Source organism: Diadema antillarum, unplaced genomic scaffold, assembly GCF_040938485.1.
Source record: "Diadema antillarum isolate AM-2024a unplaced genomic scaffold, OU_Dant_1.0 seq00001238_RagTag, whole genome shotgun sequence".
Lineage (NCBI taxonomy): Eukaryota > Metazoa > Echinodermata > Echinoidea > Diadematoida > Diadematidae > Diadema > Diadema antillarum.
Genome location: NW_027272025.1, coordinates 1 through 22,621, shown reverse-complemented (window position 1 = coordinate 22,621; position 22,621 = coordinate 1). Strand labels below are relative to the sequence as shown.

The 22,621-nt window shown below is 40.8% G+C and overlaps 1 pseudogene; it reads right to left on the bottom strand.

Moving 5' to 3' along the window:
- The window catches only part of LOC139745165 (anosmin-1-like), a 38,368-nt pseudogene extending 15,839 nt beyond the window's left edge, over positions 1–22,529 (bottom strand).
- Positions 22,530–22,621: the final 92 nt, after the last annotated feature.

The following is a 22,621-nucleotide window of genomic DNA, read 5'->3' as shown; positions in this document are numbered from 1 at the left end:
AATGTGTTGTGCAAGAGCGATCGTGACCATGATAGCCAAAATTGAAAATCACCCCCAAAAGCGATCTATTCAACTCGGTACTAGATTACAGAGACAAATGGCTAGACAGTTGCACGAAGCTGCTGGTATACCCATCGAGCAGTTGTGTGGTATTCCGGAAATTAAACGTTTCGAACAAACTCCCATGATGACCAATTACAGAGTAGTGGTTGTTTCCAGAAGAGCCTGTAACTACATCACCTATATTGGTCCCGAAGATAGAGATCATACGATTTATCTTCTGCAGACAGACGATCACTATGATTTAATCACCTCCATGAAAGCCTTTTTGAACAAAAGCTACTATTGCGAGAAGTGTATGAAAGGCTACGATCACAGGCGCGAACACTCTTGCCAACGCATTTGCAAATTGTGTTACGGTTCGACTTGTCCCGCAGTCAGCCGAGCGGACGAATATGTAGAATGTCACAAATGTAATCGTAGATTTAAGAACGCTACTTGTTTGAAAAATCATGTCGAAAATAAAGTGTGCGAGACCATGTACAGGTGCGTGACGTGTGACAGAAATGTCAGCGTGGAACTCTTAAAAAAACACAAGCGCGAGCATGACTGTAGCAAGAAATTTTGCAAACACTGTCAGGGCTTTTTTTCCGTTCAATCATCAGTGTTATGTCTCACCCGAACCCCTCGAGAAAAATAAACAAAAAAGTTATATATTTTTTGATTTCGAGTGCACTCAAGAGAGTGGGATACACGTGCCCAATTACTGCGTGGCCCAAATTACCTGTTTTGAATGTCGTGACCAAGCTATCGACACTCCTTGTACGCATTGTGGAGAAAAGAGACAATTCATTTTCAAAGGACCCACGACTGGCGATGATTTTTGTAAATGGTTGATAGACGAGCATTCCAACGTCATAGCAGTGGCCCACAATATGAAAGGGTATGATGGGATGTTTGTTCTTGATTATCTCTATCGCAATTGCATCATTCCCAAGATGATTTTGAACGGTGCAAAGATCATGAGCATTGATATCTCCTTGAATGACATCAAGATCATCGACTCCCTCAATTTCTTACCAATGCCTCTGGCGAACATGCCCAAAACTTTCGGTATTGAAGAACTGCAAAAGGGATACTTTCCTCACTTTTTTAACACGACCAAAAACCAGGCGTACACGGGTCCCCTACCCGATGTCAAATATTATGGTCCCGATAGTATGTCTTGCGCCAAAAGGCAAGAATTTTTGAAATGGTACGAGAGCGAGAAATCCAAGAACAAGGAATTTATCATGGCAGAACAATTACACGCATATTGCGTCAGCGATGTCGACATCCTGCGCAAATGTTGTATGCGCTTTCAGGACCTATTTTTTCAAGCTACCAACGGCGTCATCCCCTTTGAGAAAAGCATCACCATTTCCTCGGCCTGCCACTATGTGTACAGGAGAAATTTTCTCAACGAGAATACCATTGCTGTTCTTCCCCCTAAAGGCTACAATCTCCGTTACAAGCACTCTAAAGTCTCAATAGAATGGCTAACTTACATGAGTGAGAAAGAGAATGCGTACATACGTCATGCGAGGAATGAAGGGGAGGTAACGGTGGGTAGATACAGGGTAGATGGTTTTTGCGAAAGCAACAAAACTATCTATGAATTCTACGGGTGTAAATATCATGGATGTCCCAAGTGTTACCAATTTGATACGCCTAGTCCAGATTATGAAGATAGGATTATGGGTGAATTATTTCTAGACACTCTGGCTAGAGAAGCGTACATTGTACAAATTATGAAGGAGTATCAAGTGGTCACTATGTGGGAATGCGATTGGCAGAGAATGAAAGACGAAAATCAGGTACCGCCCCACATCAAAACACTGCCCGGTATCGATGACTATGTACCACTTGACCCAAGAGAGGCTTTCACGGGAGGTAGAACCAATGCTACTTGTCTTTTGTACGATTGCAACGAACACGAAAAAATCAAGTATGTGGACTTCACCTCTCTATATCCATGGGTGAATAAGTATGGTGTATACCCCTTAGGACATCCCGAGGTAATTACGAGCAATTTCAAACCTGTTTCCAACTATTTTGGTCTTATCCGATGTAAAATACTACCTCCAACTGACCTCTTTCATCCTGTTCTACCTAGTAAGATCAATGGTAAATTAATGTTTCCATTGTGTAGAACGTGCGCTGGAGATTACAATCAGCAAACCTGCCAACATTCTGACGAAGAGAGGATGTTACACGGTACTTGGGTTTCTATCGAACTGAATGAAGCCATAAGAAAAGGTTATGAAGTTAGCTCGATCGAATCTGTCTGGCATTTCCCCCGTAGAACGCAATATCAGAAATGCGCGGAAGAGGAGGAGGAGGAGGAGGTAGAAGAAGAAAGAGAGGTCTGGGTTGGGAAGCCACGCGACGAATCAAAAACTGGTTTATTCCGGTATTACGTAGATCAATTTTTGAAAATTAAACAGGAGTCCTCGGGGTGGCCAGATTGGTGTAAGTCAGAAGCCGATCGAGATAAATATATCGCGGATTATCTTCGTCACGAAGGTATAGCGTTAGATAAAGAAAACATCAAGAGAAATGAAGGCATGCGCGCGCTGGCGAAATTACAATTATGTTCATTTTGGGGTAGGTGGGGTATGAGAAATAACTTGACCAAAATAGAGATAACTCAGGATCCTGCAGTATTATACGAGTTTCTCACAGCGGATGACAAGCAAATATTAGATTTAAACTTCGTTTCTGACGAATTGGTAGAAATAAGATGGCAAGTGGCGGAGGAATTTGAGGAACTATCTAAACAATCTAACGTGGTCATAGCTGCCTTCACTACCGCTCAGGCCAGGCTTAAGTTGTTTCATATCTTAGATCGTCTAGGAGATAGGGTGCTCTATTATGACACGGATAGCATCATTTATGTCGAAAGAGGACATATTCCCGACGAATGGTCGCCTCCCTTGGGAGATTACCTCGGTGATCTTACTGATGAATTGGATGGTCGTTATATTGTGACTTTTGTGGCAGGGGGGCCAAAATCTTACGCTTATCAATTGAACGATGGTAGTACTGTGTGCAAAATCAGAGGGATCACTCTAAATTACAAAAATTCCCAAGTCCTGAATTACAATGTCTTGAATCGCATGGTGAAAAAATTGAATACCAAAGAAACTTACAAAGTAACGGTCACCGATAATCATCACATCACGAGAGATATCAAAAGACAGCGCATTTTGTCTAAACCACTCAGCAAAGACTACCGCATTGTTTACGACAAGAGAGTCATTCAAGATAACCTGTTTACCGTGCCATACGGATGGGTTCCCCACGAATAATAATATAAATCATACCTCTTAACAACAAGAAAGGCCATTTCGGCGTATGCCTCTCAAGAATGATGAACGTGTCTGATTCTCGCGCACGGGTGAACGAGGGGGAGGAGGAGGTAATAGGGGAAGTGGAGTATCCGGTAGAACTCACGGAACGTGACATTTTGACAGTTAAGCGAAATATGCCTTGGAAATCAGTTTTTCTATCTGCTTTCCTAACCCTTCTTTTTGTAGTCACCTTTAGTTTAACTTATCATTCGGAAGAAAAAATCTTAAAACTCCTCCAAAATGGTGTAATTCCAGATACTGACCTCTTTAAGCCTTTACGTTCATTCTTTTTCAACGCATCCAGCATCCTGGTTTAGCTATTAAGACGCAACACTAAATAATGTCCATCTCATCAGAGTATATAATAGACTGCGATGACACTAAACCGCGTTAGTTCAGACGCGATTTCTCGAAAGAAGAGGGGAAAAAACACTGTCATCGTCATGTCGTTAAAATTCATTCATCCATTTACCTGCATAGTGGCAGGACCCACGGGGAGTGGTAAGACAGTATTTGTCCGGAAAATTCTAAACTCTCACCGCGAGATGATCGATCCGCCTCCAGAAAAGATAATATGGTGTTACGGGGTTTATCAAAAAGCTTACGAAGAGATGATGCGAGAAATGCCTTTTGTACAGTTAATAGAAGGCATACCGGGCAATCTGGACGAGCTGATAGATCCTACATTTTGTAATCTTATTATCATAGATGATTTAATGTCGGAATGCGGTAATGACGCGCGAATCACCAATTTGTTCACTCGCGGTTCTCATCATCGCAACCTCTCCGTCATATTCATAGTACAAAATCTTTTTCACCAGGCCAAAGAACTCAGAACCATCAGTTTAAACAGTCATTATCTGATTGTGTTTAAGAACCCCAGAGATAAATTGCAAATTGCTCATCTAGGTAAACAACTATACCCGGGGCGTGGCAAATACTTGCAAGAAGCGTACCAAGATGCCACTCGTTATCCTTATGGATATTTGTTGATTGATCTAAAGCCCGAAACGCAGGAAGAGTATAGATTACGTAGTAAGATATTTCCTCCCGATTTGACCGTTGTGTACGTTTGTAAAACGTAAGATCAGAGAATTACTCTCTTTTGTGCATCACGATAATACGTGGTGGTTGATTGTGACTGGCAGGTAGCCATAAAATAGACGTTTGTAGCATTTTTGCGTCACTCTTTCAATATGTCTCGTAGATTAAAGAACCACTTGCCGGAGCTGCAAGTCTTGAATAAATGTAATTCTAAACAGAGAAAGGCTCTTTTAGAATACGCCAACAAAGATCTCATTTTATGTCTATCCGAATGTTGCGCAAACTGCTTAAAAGGTAACGTTCAATTAACTAAGAGTCAGAAGAAGGCATTATCGCGGCACAAGAAAGAGCTGCGCTTCGTAGGTAACAAACGCAATGATTATAAAGCTCGAAAATCAATGTTAGTCCAGAGAGGAGGTTTTCTCACATCTCTGCTGGGACCTATTTTGTCAATGTTATTAAAATGATGTATTTTCTAATCAAAGTGATACTAATAGATTAAGTTTAAGGTGTCGAACGAGTGTATGATTGTCAGAATCGATTCTCTTTGTTAAACTTGTTGGTACTTGTCATGGCTAATAGTAGTAGTAGTATGCAAAACACCAAGAAAATGATATTGGTGCCTCACGATTTTGCTAGTTCTTTGCAAAAAGTATCTCCACAGCGTGAAACACCTACGGGTAAAGCTCTGTCTATATTGGACGAGTCTATTCGTGATGTGCTAGAAAATCTCGCCTTATCGGATAGAGAAAAATTGCAAAGATACAATGACATCTTGTATAGATACTTGCAATTGCAAAAGCAAAACAGTCGGAAGAAGCCGATCGAAGTGCTCTTAGGAGAGCGACACGCAGATACCCATGATCCGACATCTACAAAAGCACAGTCCGACGAATTGTCTGACCATCAATACGCTACCTTGAAGGAGGATGTGTTAAAGATTTTACCCCCCTCGGTAAAACATCGAGGGAGTTTGTTATTAGATCATTTACTGCAAAAGAAAGACAGCACCGACTGGCTGAATGAAAATAGAGAGTTGATCGTTGGTGATTCCATTGTACCAGGCTCAAATGTAGTAGATCTAATATACGATGTCATGAGGGTACGCAATACGCACGAACCAGCGGGTTGGAAAGAATTTCTTAAAATTCTGATCAATAGCAATACGCCCGAATCACTTATTGTCAATACGGCACGACGCAACGCAATGCAAGACATGAAAATTAAAGGGTTCATACCTACGTCTGTAGACAAGAGGGCTACTAAGAAAGGGTCTAAGAGCGCAAGCTCAAGGATGATGATGACTACACGTGCAAAGAAAAAAAAGAAGAGAACTCTACCTTTCAAGTGGGAAAGTCTCTGAATTATTGTGACCTAATGCATTGAGATTTGAGAGAAATGTGTTTATGATAATGAATAGTATAGTATTTTCTTGACGATAAATGTCTAAGCTAATGTTACTGAATACGTTGATACATCAAGACAATTGTTGAATGTGTATTGTGTTATATCATTTTTATATTATCTTTCTCGTCTTAACCCTACCGCGTCTCGGTAGAATAAGAGGAAACGAATGGCCATGATAGGTCACACATATTGATACCATACATGTATCGCAACGTTTTTATGCTCCTTCGCCGTGTATTGTTTGGTGTAATGTTTTGTTATAGGATAGATTACAATTGATGCCTTACATGCATCGAAACGATTTAACGAGAGTACAACGGTACCTATTGACTTTTATGACACTTGTGTACGATCGTCAAGTTTTATGTGAAGACGACTGATTTTTTTTTTCAGCCTACCCGATGGTATTGTGAAATGACGTTGGTAATGATTATCATAATCATATTTTATGCATTCACTGAATGTTACAATACATAACGAACCTCTACGTAAGACGTGTACACGTGAATTCAAGCAAGATGAAGACAAATGAATATGAATTGTAAACGCTTTATTTATTTATTGAGACCACAATCGTGTATTATAGTCAAACATGTACAGACAATAAATCTACCATGTACAGCGTATAAAACTTTGCAACTGTATCACTCTTGTCCGAGTCTATGCTACACATTCTATAATCTTATAGACTAAGCTGCAATAATTCCCACAACCGAGGTTTTGCATGTTTGCGTGTGTGTGTGTGTGTGTGTGTTAGTGTGTGTTGATTAATACTGTAAGACTAATACATTATAAACGTGTAGCTTATGTGAAGTTGTGTATGTGTGCGTGTATGTGTGTGTGTGTGTGTGTGTGTGTGCTGTGGTTAGGTTAATACATTATAGCGTGCAAAAATGTACATTTACTATATATATATATATATATATATATATATATATTATTGTTAACATGCAACACCATAAACTCTATAAGATAAAAGATAACTATACAAATAGTCTTCAGGTTATAACATTCACGCCGTAATTCTTAATAATATCAACTATCACAGAGACAGAGCTATACATCATACATTTTGAGCATACAATATCTACGCCTGACTTTATGGCACCTATGTACATAAAAATCTTAGCAATATAATCAGAAGATACATAGCGTAATATACCTACGCGTGTGTGTGTGTGTGTGTGTGTGTGTGTGTGTATTTGAGATTTTATTTTCTTGACAAGACAGTACGATTTATATTCTACGAATATACTTCTTACTGATACCATCATATCAGACAATGACATTATTCTGCACGCGTGTGACATTGCTAACAGAATGCAAGTTACTATATCGCGGTCAGTTAAATAGGATCAAGTCACGTCACGACATAATCATTACAGTGTACAAGACGACACAGGGAGAGAGAGAGAGAGAGAGAGAGAGGGAGAGAGAGAGAGAGAGAGAGAGAGAGAAAGAGCTATATCTTATACGTACAAACTACGAACATATATGAACAGCTTCGCGGTACTTATGAGGGTACCAAAGACAACACGCTTCGTTAGGTTATTATGTAACAGTACAGTCAGACATCTAATTACTACGGCATGCTTTGACGTACCACGTTAGAACCAGCATATCTTTCATAGCATAGCATCTATTTCAACATCCACGACTTTGCTATTTGATTGTACAGAAAATTCGCATCTACTAGTGGTGGCGGAGAGTGTAAATAATTGTTGATGTAATGGTACACTCTCTGATCATTCTGCCCCCGTGTGCGAGAATTAAATTCAGACAAAATGCTACTCATCGAATCACCTCTGGCTCTACGTATAAGATAATAAAGACAGTACTGCCCGCACACTGTAGACCAGCTGGATTGTAGCGATTTTCTATTGTACGTCCACACATCGGCATTGGCATTCAAAAACTTGGTAAAGTAGGGCGAACATAAAGTAGGGTGTCTACCATATGAATCAAAAAATTCACCACGCCCTCTACTGTCGATGTAAATAGCAATCCAATGAGAACCTATTTCTCTGTGACCATCTACATTCGCAATCAATGACACGGTTTTTTTCTCAGTCTCTCTTCTTCTTTTTCTTCCATTCCTTCTTCTTCTCGTTGCTAAAACTGGTAATTTATCGGCGGGAAATACACCAACAAAAGTCCCGTTTAGTTTGGGTTCTTTCTGAACAACTCCCAAGAGTTCACGCGTGTTCATCTCGACAGATATCTAATTACCATAGTCGAGAGTGACATTACGATTACGATCAACTTCTAAGATAGATTCAAATTCGGAATAAACGACGACATTCACAGTTTCGGACAGGGGAGAAGCAAAAGTCAATTCCAGTCGAACTGATCCGGAAGTCTTGGGTTGAAAGTAATCGTCGGTCGACAGATCTGGGGTCAAATCAAAGGCGTAGAGGGCGTATCCCTTTCCGTAGTCGTCTCTAGTGATATGATTTCCCTTGTCGTGAAACATACTATTGGTACCAGAAAACAGAGTCTGATAGGCCAAGATGTAATTGGGGGAAGATCCAGTAAACTGAGGACGGAGCGGTTTCCACGGAACTTGTTCTGAATTAGCATACAACGCTATGTAATTCAGGTCATAATGATGAAAATTGAAGGGATTTCTGGCGTAAGATCCATTGTAAGCCGTGTTACTGACACAACCAATCACCATTCGCTTGGGAATCTGTCCTATAATCAGGCTCTCTCGGGTAAAAGACAACTGTCCTTTGGGAATTGAAAAAGAGGTTGTCACGACTCGTCTGATAGGATACTTGGCCGTTTCCGTTTCCAATGTTTTAGCGTGCAGTAGCGATGTGGTCGGGCTCAATTTCACGCGTCTCACCAAGAGACTGGCTTCGGTGATTTTGACTTTGTAGCTTGCTTCAGGGGTAGACGACATGAGACTAAATGCGTTCTTGCTGCGATGAAGTTTGAATTTAATGTCCACCCCTCCCATAATCAACCGATCTTGGAACGATGCATCCACGTGTAGCCTTCCTACCATGTCTACCGTTTTAGACAATTTGGTAAACTCGTGGCGTTTATTCAGCCCTTCGTTGGTATTACTCGAGGCCAGAGGGTCATTGATTTCCATATATCCCGCCGTGTCTTTGTAAAACAAGGACGAAGTTAGCTGCGACAATTTTGCATCGCGACCGTAGGTGAGAAGATTTTCGAACATAGCTCTATAAGGATAGGTGTTCGTGGAAGGGGTGATGAGTGTATCGTTGAACATCACATCTACCTCGCTGAAGAGCGAATGTAGAAAAAGATTGACTGGTGCTACAGAGGATTCATCGGTGAGGGCGGTACCATCCGCATTAACAACTTTCGCCTTGAGATGTAGCAGCGTTTGAGAAAGATCGGTATACTCTTCCGGCGAACTTTGCAGATGAAATTGTATGGGCGTGGCATCGGCTATGCTCGTCACGGGGAAGAACTCGACCCATTTTCCTTGCTCTATGGTCGTCTGAGTCGGGGGGATGCTGAACAGGTCAATTTCCGATTTAGAACAGTCGCACGATAACTTGTGTAGCTTTTCCATTATGCCCTCAACTTTAGCTTTCACTCTCTGTCTTCGGTTAAAAATAGTAATAGAGTGATCAGGACCGATCAAAAATATCGTTGCTTCTTTTCACCGGTCGAGAGCCAGTGTAAATGAATGCCTTCTTCTTACGTCTGGTCTTTTTATTCACTTTCTTGTCATTCTTCTTCTTCGTCTTTCTTTTCACAGGAGGTGCGTCCATACTCTCGACCAATCGACGTTTAATTTTTTTCGCTTGTGCGGCTGAAGCAGTTTTCAAACTTTTTCCCGCCATGACATCTTGAGCTACATTAACACCTGTTTGCAACGCTCTTTTCCCCAAGTACTTTGTACCAGCTTTCAGGAGTGGTACGGCCGATTTCCAGATACCTTTAAGCATACTTCCCAGCCCATATCCTCGTTGCACTCTCGCCCCTCGAAAATAGGGCAGAGATCCACTCCCATACTGGGGATGAGACCACACTTGTTCTCGATGGCGCGGCATTACACCGTTAATGTAGATAACGACAAGCTCTAAAATGGAGTTTAATTACCAACTTTCCGGACTGAAATGGCACTTTTTCCCCAAAGTCACTTCTTATATCAACTTGTATAGTGTCTATGTATTTTGATTTTACGGGCAGATAGTGAGGGGTTTGGTAAGTAAACGTGACGATCTCACCGGCCCTTCTGTGGGGAACGGGAACAATTCTCAGGAGAGGGGCACTGATGTCACCCACGGGCTGATTGCAAATCACGTCCGTATACAGATAAAGTGTATTGATCCCTCCATTCACGTTCGGAGAAAAAGGCGCCTGTGCGTGACCGCGAATGATGCCGCGGGGAAATCCCAACAGGTAACCTAATCCCTCGCTTAACTGTATGGCGCTGACTTGATCGAAATCAAAAATAACTTTGCCCGAGCTCGAATCGCGTTGTACAGTGAAGTTGTTACGAAATCGTTCAGGTAGAGCAGCTGTCAGTGCCTCGCATATACTACCTATATCTTTGTAATGTCCTTCAGGTATAACGCAATGGCTGACCACCTCTTCGGACAGTAGAAATTGAAATGTGTTGTTCGTAATATTCACGTTATACCAAGAATAAGGATAAATTATTTCCACCAATGCCACCTCCCACTGCGCGTGAAATATGAGCGGCGCGGCTAATTTAGTCTTAAAACTGGTGACTGTATTATCCGGAAAATAATCGAACGAACTATTACTGGGTAGAGTCACGTAAAATTGTTCCTCGCCTTCCATACTGATTCTTTCGTCAAAATGATGCCCTCCCTCAATTGCGATAGGTTTTATCGATGTTATCTACCCAAGCATTAAACGTGTCTGGATAGCCTAGAAATTTCACGAAATATTCGGTTTTACCCCCTCGCTTTCGCCGTCTCAGTATCTTTTCCACCCTATACATGTCCGCCTTGTCCTTACGCACCCTCTGCAATTCAGGTTCGTAAAATGTACCTTTCAATTGTTCGTTATTATCATCGGTTAAATGATAGACGGGTAAATCACGATGTTTACGACCAGACACTGTGTACACTTCCTCTGTCCAGTTGGGGAGGTACCCCTTTTCAAAAGTTCGTTTCATCTTACTGATGCGTACTCTTTCACCTTTTTCGTAGCGAGGTCTGTTTTGTTTACGTAATGCCCATGATTGATCACCATACAATCGCTGCCAGATGATACCTTCATTTTTCTTGGTGACGAGCACGGGTTTTGTTTTGATCGAACGGTGCTGGGCATTATTGTAGGCTTGGAGGAGTTTCGGGAGTATGCGGGTATACTTCAACGTGTTGGAGTGAGTAAAATATTTCCACATCTTTTCTTTCAACGTTCTGTTAAAACGTTCGACGACACTAGCCTTGGTTTCGTTTTCAGTTGTAAAAAACTCAATGTCTTTCTCTTTCAAGAAGGCTTGAAATATTCTGTTGGTAAATTCAGTGCCTTTGTCCGTTTGAATCTTTAGCGGAGACCTCTGCGTTTTGAAGATAATTTTCAGAGCACTGACCAAGCTTTTGCCACGTTTGTCTTTGATGGGCACTACCCAGGCAAATTTAGACAAAATGTCTATACATGTAAGGAGATACCTATACCCCGAATTGTAACGGGAGAGCGCAGACATATCTACCAAATCCATTTGCCACTGATCATCCATACCGCCAACAATGACTCTGCTTCTACTAAACCGACGTCTGGCCGGTTTGTGCAACGTGTAGGTGTCAATACCCTCTAACCATTCTCGTATTTGTTTCCTACTTAAGCGATATCGACCATCTTCTCGCACGAACTTGTACAATTTTTCTACCCCGCCAAAACTGGCTTCGTGTTCTGGATTGAAATAAATGTCATTCAGATATCGATTCATGTTCTCTCGTGTCACTCTTAACGTGTCAGTGCGAGCACGTCCACAATACCTATATACTCCCTCAAAAACAAATGTTTATCAACTCTGCCTCAATACTACGTATTTATCGTGACAGTCATATTCTGTATTCACTCGCTGTCTCATATGCCCGTCGGTCATCAGAGTACACCTCTTACCCTCACATTTTACAGTAGACGATACTGTTTCACTCGCTTAGACTTCGTCCAGTCATATGATATACTGTTTCACTGGCTGTCTGCTATGACCGTCGGTCACTGTCTGATATGTCCGGCGCTCATCAGTGCACACTTCGTACCCGCACATTTCTTCATCACATTGCTCTCGTTCCTCCAGCAGACGATACTGTTTCACTCGCTTAGACTTCGTCCATTCATGATATACTGTTTCACTGGCTGTCTGCTCTGACCGTCGGTCACTGTCTGATATGTCCGGCGCTCATCAGTGTACACTTCGTACCCGCACATTTCTTCCTCACATTGCTCTCATTCCTCCAGCAGCTCTACGGGCTTTATCCCGTCAAAACAAATTTTTATCAACTCAGCATCAATACTATAGATTTATCGATACATTCATAATTTTCTTTTTCTCACTGTCTGATTTGCCCGCTCCTCCCTATTTTCAAGGCTACATTATTACTATAAGCTCTCTGACCTCTCCAAAGTACGTGACCTGATTTTCAACAAAATACATAGCGATACTATTTTTATATTTATTACTCTCATTTTTTCCCATTTTCTCGGAAAAATCAAGGTCGAATTTTTGACATATAGACGGGCTACACTACTAATGTCCACAATACACTTGCATCACATATGGAGATACATGTAGGGGACCGTCCCAGTTCAAGGAATATTCCTTGAACGAATCATCAAATGAATAGCTCAATTGGGAACTTAATTAAAAACTGAAGTAATAGACAAAGAAATCATTGATATAAGTATGTACATGCATGTTACTGAATACCCAAATAAGCAAAATGGCAAAGATTGTACAGTTTCTTTGATTGAGTCCAGAATTTTGCACTACTTACTGGGAGTGGGACAGACAGGTTTCAGACCGCGGAACTTGACCTCCGTGCATGGGGGCGTGACGATCTGGATGTTGGCACTTGGCGGACCCCAGCTGTGCTGGTACACAGGCTTCACCCACACCTCGTAGGTGCAATCGAACGACAGGTCGTAGAGCTCGAACATTGTTTCCTGCAGCGGCCCAGTAGAGGAAACAAACAACCAAATGATCACGGTTAGTGTCTGCAATCATACCTTCCTCCAATATGATTACACAGGTCTCGATTTCATTCAATGACCGTAATTCATCAAAAATCATGCTTTAATACTGTAAAACTAGTAACTTTCTTGTGCAGCTTCATTTTGTAAACTTTGCGAGAGCCAAGATTCAGGAAATTAAAATGCAAGCAAAAATCCTTGTCTGACACTAGAATGCAATGGATGCCAGTGACAATTTACAAAAATTTCATGCCGCAAAGAAGGCTGTCAGCTCCAATTCACAAAAATTTTGTGCCGCAAATACTTCTTGCTTTACGGTATTTGTTACATGTTGTCAAAGTGACAGTCATCAACATCATCATTATCATCATTATCATCATCATCATCATCACCGTCTCTGCAGTCATCATCATTACTAACTGCCATTAGTGTTGTACGATGCCAGTGGTGTAAAAACATGCAGCCTATCTAATACACACACGCGCACTCACACTACTAAAAAAAAGACAAATGAAATGCCACGGAGGACAAATACCTAATACATTATTATATCACATTGACAAGATGCATCGATCTATTCAAATGCCATTTTTTACATAATGTCCAGAACTTCCTATAGTGATGACAACAACAACAACAAAGCAGAGATGCTTTCTCAAAAGAAAAGGATGAAATGGAAACACAGTGATCATTTGGAAAATCCTAGATGTCTCTGAAGCACATCCTTATGCAATTGTCACTATGAATCAAAACTTTAATGGAAAAAGACAAAGTCACAAAAACACACTCTCACCAGTCCATATAAATGTACCAAAAAAAAAAAAAAAGAGAAAAGAAGAAGAATGGATTAGTTTCATCTCCATCATAACTTACAGGCTACACACACCTTCATTTCACATGGGTATCAAGTAGCACACACAAAAAAAGCATATTGACATAATATATATATACATCATCTCATGCTTTTAAGGGTACATCTTCATATGAACAGCTTAAAGGTAATGATTAGGAGAAAAAAAAGTCTTCCATTCCACCCCCATGCAATGTAAACATATTGCTCTGCTAATCGTCCCAGGACTTGAATTACATATTTGCATCAGCACTGCCCCCCTCTTCTATGATGAAATAGAAATAATCGGAAGTGCATAGAAATAGTTGCCTCTCGGTTTATCAGTAAGGGTCATCAGGCAGTAGACACAGCAGCTCCATAAACAGTCTCTGGATGGCTATAGTCGGCCGAGAGATTACGTGAAAGGAGCTGGGGTGGGGTGCGGTGATAGTTTATCACCAAATTTTATCAACATAGCTTTGTGAGGTCACTTTAACACACTGAGTGGGGTCGCTGTTAAAAGACCTCATTAACAAAATGTGCTTTTATGCTGAATCTCCAATGGACTCACTGTTATTAAAAGGCATAGTGCCATGGAGTCAGTATATGGTTTGGCATAGATATTCAACAAACTACATCGGACAGAGCATGGATATGTATGATTTTCTCTCCCCCCTCCCTTTTTTTTTTTTTTTTTTTTTTGGGGGGGGGGGCTCATGGATATACAATGCAGCAAGGAACATGGGTTAGAGATTCTTTTCGATCTTCTGAAGAACACATCTCACTACAGATATTCAAAGTGTTACTCATCTTTAAGAAAAAAAAATTATAAAAAAAAATTTAACTTAAATTTTGGCTGTCTGACATTCTTTTCTTCTTTTTTTTTTTTTCAATATGGGAACTTCAGGCCAGATGAATGGATGCTATCTAAGTTTGTACAATACACTACATGACATACAAAACATGCACAGACTCTTTCAGTATCAATCACTGCAGATTAATTTTCTTAATGCAAGGGTATGCCAACTCAAGCCATTATTTCACTTTCCAGTGTCATGCAAATTAAATATATTTCTACAGAGATTTCTAATTCTATCCATTCTCATCATCATAAAAAAAGTACTAGTCAAAAGCTAATTAGACAAAAAGCCACTTAAAATACATTTCGTTACCTTTTTTTCCCCATGGCCATGTGCACTATTTATACCAGCAGATCAATTAATCATCATTCCATTATGCAGTGGTATACAAGCTCATGCAAATACCAGAGCTCATGCAACTTCTAATGGATACCACATCATCAACAAGTAAGTCTGTCCTCATCACGGGAGAATGTACCGGAGGAGACATTAAAACTCTGTGAATTTAAAAAAAGCAAGGTCCTACACCAACTCTCTAATTGTAATTTTCATCAATATTTTCTTTTGCAGATCATGACAAAGGCTGCATCCCCCACCCCCACCCCCTTGATATCAGTAAGCCATTACACATGGCATGCAAGGCTCGCTTTGACAAAAAACTCAACTTTGATCACATGACGACAATGCCCCTTGAATGCTAGTCCTGATTAACAATGCAAAAATATCACAAATTTCACTTTTTATACACATTTTCATCATGATTTTGTTGAAGATGTAAAAAGAACACATAATATTTGTTTTTCCTCGAAAAAAAACCCACATAATTGAATTCATTATGCAAATTAAGACTTTTCTGGTCTTTATTTTTGTATGTCAAACGAATAAGTATTTTTATATGCAAATTGAGATAAAAAGGTCGAACAATTGGTACTGTGAACCAACCTGTCCAGGATGTCACACAGCACCATATCATGTGACTAGATTATCTTCAGACCTTTACCATTATCATGAAGTTTGGTTCCAACTTTCATTGCACCGTCATTTTTGACATCACCAATATCACTGTCTATATCGTTCTCTGAAGCAAATTCTCCCTTCAATGAGCATTTTGCACGAGCCATGTGTTTGATGCATGCATTCCCTTGCGACATAAACAGTGTTATCAAAATATTACTTTCACAGTATGTTTGTGTTTCTGTGTAATACAAGGGCAACATGCAAGTGAGGATATGTTTGTACACTAGCATAGCTCAGTTATAAAATGCATGAAGAACATGGGGGGGGGGGGTAGGGGATCGTACGATCATGCAGCCATCATACAATTTGTTATCAATGTATAGCAGTGGATCCGAAAGTCCAGCCATGAATGAATAAATGAAGAGTAAAACAAAAGTTTGCTGAAGGATGGTCACCTCTGTTGGCTTGAGAGTTAAAGAATGACAAGCTATGTTTCTGTGTTTGTTGCGTATAAATATCTTGGCAATATGTGGTAATCACTGAACTTTTTTTTTTTCACATTTTATCTTCAAATACGTTTGAGATGATCTCCTTAGAGAGAAACGTTTGGCATGAGAACAGTTCTGCTTGTGATTCTATGGGGAGGGTTAGGGACAGCTACGTACAGGCCATTGTCGAAGATGCCTTACAATACTGATTTAGCACATTACATCTTTTCCTCCAAAATATCCCAATTTCTAGGAAGAACTATTGCCAATGAGTGGCAGTAACATCCAAAATGACTAGCAGAAACAAGTATTAATGGGATTCTATGGGCCAGATGACCTCGGCAGAGTATAAAGCTCTCCAGTTCTGGACAGACTTTGAGCCATTCTGGTTCATCTAGGTCAGCGACATTTGAAAATTTGTCCATTCTACTGGCCTGCAATGAGTGTTCCTAAAAGTTTTGTCATTGCATTGGGTTAGAGGGCACATATTCTACTGTTTGTACACACAAGGGCAAGAATTCTCACACAACATGAGGTAGTCGTAAATCAAATGGAAGCAAGCAAGTTGTGTGCGTGTGTACCTCGGTGTTTCTGGGTATACCTTCATTGTAGACTGCACCTCAATGAAGCCTGGCTGACAACATGCATATATTGGTCTCGATAATCACAGAACACTTGTAATTTCAGCATAAAATGTGAAAAGGGAAAGGGGAGAAAGAAAGGGACTTCTGACTATTGATTCTAGAATTTCAAATCAGATTAACAGGAATCTTCTTACATCGTAATCTGTGCCAGGACTTACTGCAACTCATTGAAATCCCGCAAAATCTCTAATCCACTGCAACCAAGGAGTTTTCTTTCACTCTCTCTCTTCATTTTTCTTTTTTTGTAACTCTCCCCCGTCCCTCATCTCCCCCCCCCCCCCCTCCACCTTTCTTTTCTGGTTACATCTGAACTACATTGCATAAGACAGGTTGGACTAACTGTCACAGAAGCCTGTCAAGTGAGAACAAAGCACACAATATGCAAGGCTACGACAGGGTGTGAATTGAACTCACCTGTGGGTGCGTTCACACCTGTGGCAGACCTATTGTGTCCCCGGCTGTGTTCATATCAATAGCTTGGGGTGTGTTTGCCCACTAAGTCTCCCCAGTTCATGGGAAATCCCATCACTCATGAAGAGTGCTTGATTAGACATCCTTGTCGGCCAACAATGATGTTTTGTCTCCTAATTGTATTTCCCCTTTGTTTATAAATGCCAATCTGTCCCATGATGTCCACGTTATCAGGGTTATGTACAACACGCAATGTCCATGTTGAACAACTATAAACCAGACAATGTGTGAACTAAACAATTTCTGTAGCACAAGTGTCTCTGTCTGTGCTTGATAAGAGTAGCAGACGAATCTGGGGTACAGTTTTGGCAGCATACTGACAGCTAGCCAGAGGGACTTAATACCAAATTAGAGGTGTGGGGGCATGAATGATGAATGGTAAGCTGACATGAGAACAAAACATGTCTTTTCCACTGCTCTGATGCCGATACTATTTACACATCTAATTTTCTATCATCCAAATCGAACAAGCAAAACCGGGAAGGGGGGGGGGGGGGACATTTTAAGCACTTTCAACCAGACAGGCACTGTGCATACCTTTCAAATTTTTTTTTTTCTGTCCGAAAGGGGGCTATTATGCACACATATAGAGCTAAATCTAGAAACTCCTTTGTTTTAACAGCAAGTGCTATGTGTCAGGGCCAAGTTTGGTCTAAACTGATGACACATGTAAAATGTACATTTATCTTCTGTTTCTGACAACATATTTGAACATACAGTGTAGAGTGCAATATGAAAAGTTATGTCTTCCCCTTGACTAAATCATATAAAGGTAACTGAGCTCAGTCTAAGCAATACCTTGGCACCCTATAATATACGATACCCTGGCACCCTGTAATATACTAAGGCTTTCCAATGAAAAAAAAAAATATATAACTCTCCGAAATCTCTGAAATAATGAAAAAAAAAAAAACAGGTACGATAATAAAACAAGGATAATGTCCTTCTTAGCTGACCATGCATGGGAATGAGACTCTCAATGTAATTGAGCCCTGCTCTCCCTAAACCATTTCAAAATTAAATCCTGTAAAAGAGGCTATTTCATTTGATGCCATATCTAAAAATCCCTATAGAAGTAGTTACTAGTCTAAATAATTTATGTCACAGTCTTTGACCCTACCAAAATGATTGCTATTTGTTCACTTTGGTCACCTCAGTATCAAGTGAATGGGAAAAAGCTGATGTCCACAGTGCTTTCTCCAGTCTTCAATAATATTCTTCAGCTTTATCAGGTTCGATTTGAATAGAATTAAATTGAACTCTTGCAATGTGGGACCCTCATACCCATGGGTAACCTAGGTCTGGTGGCGCGAGACTACGCTCGAAGGTAAGTACTGCCGAGGTAGATTAAAGGTTTAGGATTAAGAGGGATTCTATGAGATGCTTTCAGGAGCTTCCCTCCAAAGCATGAAAGCTCCCAAGGCATATAACTGAGATGTGAGGTTTGAGACGTCAGCCAGACACAGACACCCCCCCATCCCCACCCCACTAACATTAATCCTACCCAGACTTCTACTTTTAAGACATCTTCGATATTTGATGCGCCACAGATCAAGAGTGAGAAAAAGCAAAATGTTGGCTTGGCTGTCACCCAATACACATCCTTGTAATTGCTCGAATAGCAATAAATAACACATGAGGTATGATTTTTGCTTAACTGGCTCCTACCTTCACTCAAAATCTCCCCTCAACCCATCCTCCACCCACACCCCCCCCCCCCCACACACACACACACCTCTGCCCTTTAAGTCTTGCATATGCGGTGAATGTAAACATTTTGGGCTGACATGCCCACAGTTTATTTTCACTAAACACATGATCAAGAAGTATTACTCCGGTGGCACGGTGGCAAAAGTCTGAACCATTGTTGTCTTACGACCAATCAACACATACCGAGGCATAAACATTGGCGCCCCCGACAGTCGGCTGCCGGTGTATCACAAAAAAGGTTGCTGCACCTAGATAACCATGCTTGGCACAGCTAAAACAATTTCACAATCGCACCTTGGATATAGCGTCAAATTTGAGGTTGGGACACGTGATCATAAATCTTCTTCTTCCGTTCCAACATACTGTCATCCAACTACACAATGCCACCATGCACTTTATGCTCATTTGCCATTTGAATGTTCTCCTAAATCAAAAGACGGTAGGTAGTTTACAGAAATGACCAATTTATTCCCAGAGAAGAACCCGTCTAAAATCACATCAGGGATATGAATCAACAGCATTTCTCTTTTTAAAAGATGTCAGGTGACAGAAAAAAAAACAAAAAAACACAAAGAAAATAAATGAGCAAGACGGTGCTGGCAACCCAAACTTGGTGCAGGATTTTCAGCAGGGATACATTCGTGTCAGTTCCATTTTTTTTTTTCAAGTGGTAACACTTTACAAGGTGAAGGAAAATTGTTATAAACAATGTGTACTGCACTGCAATCGGATAACAAGCAAGCCATACAATGTGAAGGGCATACATCTCACATACTGTGACTGTGACTCAAATAAAATATGTCTTTCCAGAGGTTTTACATTTAACACACTACAGCTTGGTGCACCAATTCACACTCACAGCACCAATCAAAAAAACACATTTACTTCTGTTCATTTTGCATACAACATACAAATTGTAAGTGAAACATTTCTACCAACAACTTCTTTTTTTTTTTCTTCAAAATAAATGCCCCCTATGAAAAAAGGGGGGAATGAAAGTTATAAAAAACGTTTAGAATGTTAGAGGGAGTGAGGGGACTGGGGGTAAAGTCATAACTGGGTGCATGCATACTATAAAGGAAGGCTGTGGGTGTGAGGTTGCATCGTGCAGGCTTGGCAAACACACACTCTACCTGGTCACTTACGTGAGAGGTTGCTGCTTTCGCACGGTAAGGCGTATAAATGTCATTGTTTTGTACACCCTTTTGGGGTTTATCCCGAAGCGAGAGAAAAACAGAAAAACAAAAACCAGATGGAAAGATGGGGGAGGGGGTGGGGGGACAAATTTTTGAGGCAGAGCAGAGAAAGAAGCAGGGAAACAAAGGGCACAGATGTTGAAAGAGAAAGACAAAAGGAAGAATCATATCATAATAGTTTGTTTTTTTAGAGAGAGAAATACATGTCAGAAATACAAATGTACATTACATATCCCTGTTGTGGCGACAAAACCCCATATCTCAAATATGCCAAATGTTCAAAAGGGCGAAAATACACAGCAGCCAAAGCATCGTAACAAATGGGACTGACTTGCATTTGACATGCTGTCGTGGCTTTATTTTCGGGGTTAAGACAGCTAGGATTTGGACCGGCCTTCACTGAACTGATTATCTCACGATAAATCATAAGAAAAAGTGAATTTTACCAAAATTTGAGATATGAGGTTTTGCCACCCCAGCGATGATAATGTTGAACAAACACAGAGGATCAAGAGAACTGGTCAATTTGCAATTGCAATGGACAGAAATCTATATTTGAAATGAAATGGTGAAATAAATAGTAGCCAAGAAAAGGCAGCATGGCAGAGAAGACATTACTATTTCGGTAGCTTGAGAAGAGATGATGCCTCTGGCATCCATAAACATCAGGTGTAACAGAGAGAGAAGATATGATTATCCAGTTGGAAAAGGACCAATTCAAATGATTTTGAAGTATATTATACATATAGTATGAAGACAAAAGAAGATGCATTCTTAACTGCAAACAGGCAAGAGAGTACTTTGAAGGTCAAGAAAGTGTTTTCAAGGCTACAAGGAACGACTCAACACCAAAAATTCATAGCTCACAGAAACAATCATCTATACCATATCAATGCTGACTAGACAAGAGAAATCGCTCATCCACAAGACTACTGATACCGATGAGGAAAGTCTTTAGTGGTATAAGATATCGTAATTAAAAGAGTTACTGGAAGTTTAAATCATGATCATGTAAGACGACAACACATCGAGGGAGTGACTTTTTATGAAAACCATGCAACACATGATATCTTAGAAAATAAATAGGGCAGTTTTATGATTGATTCTCATTTGAAAAAAATGAATAAACACCAAAAAGTACAGATACTGAAATAAAAGATAAGGGCATACAATATCAAAGAAAGACTTATGAATCTTGTCAAAGAGAGCGAGAGCAAGAACTGTATTTCTGTGGACTCCAGCAAAAAGAAAATCAGTGGTATATTTTCCCTATAACAAATATTAAAAGATTTCATTCTTATAAGAATGCTTCCATGTTCCATCCCCCCCCCCACCACCACCTTTCTCTATGCATAGCACTAAACAGCATCTGAGCACACGAGAAAGGCTGTCCCAAGATGTGCGTTGGGAGAAAGCAGAAAGAAGGCAAAGACTGACCTCTGTGGAGGCGTGGTCGTTCTCCACCCCTGTCCCCGACGAGCAGACCGTGGCCTCCCAGTGGATGGTGAACCGGTCGATGGAGTCCTCGTACCCCATCGGCTTGCGCCAGCTCAGCCTCACCTTCAGGGGTGCCGTTCTCCCAGTACGGCTGGTCCCGCGTCAGGTCGCGCGGCGGACCTGGCCGGGGCCCGTTATCGGGAAGGGGGCGATCGGACCTGTATACTTTGTATCACCCGGGCCATCTGGAATGCAGTTCAAAACGAGAACGCCTACATTAAACGACGCACCGCCACATATAAACCAAACAAGTTTGAAATCACAATCAATGTTTTTGTCCTTGCCTGTCCCAACTCCATATCACTTTGTTTGCTCGAACTGTCCAGACAACCTGACATGTAATGATGAACGTAAAAGTAATTTCTATGTATGTTCATTCTCAACACCCTGTTCAATGTACCCAAAGAGAAGTGAATTTTTACTTTTGGACAAACATGCCACATACACAAAAAAATAACAATAATAATAAAATCCATTTTAAAAATCAGTTTGTGCCCCCCCCCCCCCCTCCCCAATCATTCCAGAATGACAACAAATACACATCATCAATTTATCCCCTTTTTTTCCCTAGCGCATCACGGCCCTGTTTTATGAAGTTAAATTTGATTTTAAAGTCGATTTTCATTGTAAGTCTCTGGCAGCCTGTGTGGTAAGTAAATTTAAAATCGATCACATCTTTTGATAAAACAGGGCCCTGAGCTGGCAGAGGGGTCTGGGGGTAGATATCTCACCTGCCGGGTTGGACAGCTCCGGAGTAAAGATGTACTTGGAACTCCGCGCACTGCTGAGCCTCGTGTTGCCGAGCTTCGCGATGGCCATCACCTGAACAAAGTACCGCGTCTCTGGGCGCAGCATGGGCAGAACGACACTTGTTCTTCCCTGTATGACAGAGAAAGTGAGAGAGTCTCATCAGTATCAATTGCTACCGAGAATATGCGTGTTGAAGAAGTGTCCTCCCCTGCAAATACACA